Raw genomic sequence first — 2,035 nt, 5'->3', positions numbered from 1 at the left:
TGCTTCGGGTGTATTGTAACTGGTTTCTGAAGCCCTCTGAAGCAGCTGTGAAGAGAGAGACATCAACTGAAATAAACACTGCAAAATTACAATACTAAATGTTTTCTTTTAAAGGTGAACTCAAAAGTTTCATCGCAAAAATGTCACCATAACAGACATGTAAAACTGTGTTCATCTTTACATTTAACAGTGTTGAGGGAGCTACTTTTTCAGCATAGCTTTACAAACCACCACTGAGTTAGCAGTGGAAGAATGCTTCTGAACTCAGGTCTTAAACAACATTGCTGTAAAAAGGGCACCATGAAATCCATTTGAAACAATTAAATCAGCAACAGGATACAAGCTGTCAGCAGATTCACACAGGAAAGCACTGTGACCCCGTGCTGGGGTGTCGCGTGTCTCTGTTCAGTGTCAGCTCTGCTCTGCTGTTCAATAATAAAGTAGAGCAGACAGAACTAACAGTACAGTATGTGAATCAGGATATGAAAGTAAACGCTACATCCACTGTAGCAGTTCCAATCTTAATCATGTTGTACTGTTGGTACACCTCAAACAGTTTTTCAAGGCGGAAACTTATCATAGCTTCTTCATTAAAGGTGTAGTCAGCGATTCTGGAGAATGCTTGTTGATCAAAATCACTTTTTGTCAAATTCAGTTAATATCTCCTCACAAGGCTTCTTATGCGTACCCTTTTAACATTTAAATATCAAAACAAGAATAGTTAGATGCTTATGAGTACCTTAGGACATGTAATATACCTGCTGTTTATCCCTGGCCAGCCTGCGGTCCAAAGCGCTCTGACGCCGTCTGGCTTCCCAATGCATGGCTGACATTCTGATGCAGAGGAGACAACACAGTGACACAGCAATATTCACTATGCAATGCCTGGATCCTTCCTGCATCTGTATCTTGCCTTGTTCATAGTGTTAAAGCTGTAGTGCGTAACTTTTTCACATATATTGAATGTTGGATACATTCGAGCCATCGCCAAATGTTGACACAGAGTTGATTAAGCCTATCACCTCCACAGAACTCTCTCTGTATTTCTCAGTATGGCAGCGTTTACAATCTGGTGCAGCATGAGCTCAGAAAAATCCCAAGAAATATTTCAGCATTGGCTATAGGTTTATATCTTTATCGAGAGCAGCGTGTGCATTACAATTATAATAGAGCAAATCTTTTAGATATAGATTTAGACAAACACCTCCTTCTCCTCTGTCCAGCTCCATTCTACCCATTTGACCTTACAATGGAGTTACCTGATACAGTCTGACTCCCAACCACTGCCCTCAGCTCCTCTGATTACTGATCTGAGTACTGTGTTACCATGCTGTCGCCTGGCACATACTCAACACCTATCACAGCCTGTAGCCTGCTGCTAATATGATGAGGTTTGCTGTCAGTGGAAATCAAAGTAAAGACTCATCAATAAACCTTACATTCTTGGCAAACCTACAAACACATACATGAAACAAATAAATCCACATATTTGATTAACTGTTGACCAGAACTTTTTTTTCTGCCATGTCATGAAAATGTAATGGCACAGTAAATACAATACAGTGTACTCAATTCTGTCATGGATATATTGTTTTTAACCTTTAAAATCTTATCTAACATATGATTCAAGATTATATTTTGGAACCATATCTTCACATAAAGCTTGACCTTAATATGTGATGTGTAATGTATTCAGGCGAGACGCATCCACACAAGGTAAAGCATGTGATGCTCTGCAGTAAAATATTGAATATGTATAAAACACAACTGTATGTTAGAGCAGGCATACAGCAATAGAAAAGAGAAATATAAGGAGCAAGCTAAGAAAAAGTGTTAACTCACCTGTAGTGGAGGACTGGTGAAAGGCTGAGGTGTCAGTCTCCTGGCTCTGACCTTGTTAAGTGGAGTTTCCAAGCAACATAATGCTCTCCTGGGCAGCGTTTGTAACACAGAGAGGCAGGGAGGAGAAATCCTGGTTCTGTGGGCCATTAACAATAGTCCCACCTTGCAGAGGGTTTAAGTTTCGTTTTGTAGG

This window comes from Ammodytes marinus (genome assembly GCF_949987685.1).
Source record: "Ammodytes marinus genome assembly, chromosome: 16".
In the NCBI taxonomy this organism is placed as follows: domain Eukaryota; kingdom Metazoa; phylum Chordata; class Actinopteri; order Uranoscopiformes; family Ammodytidae; genus Ammodytes; species Ammodytes marinus.
Note: the sequence above shows the minus strand (reverse complement) of the source record.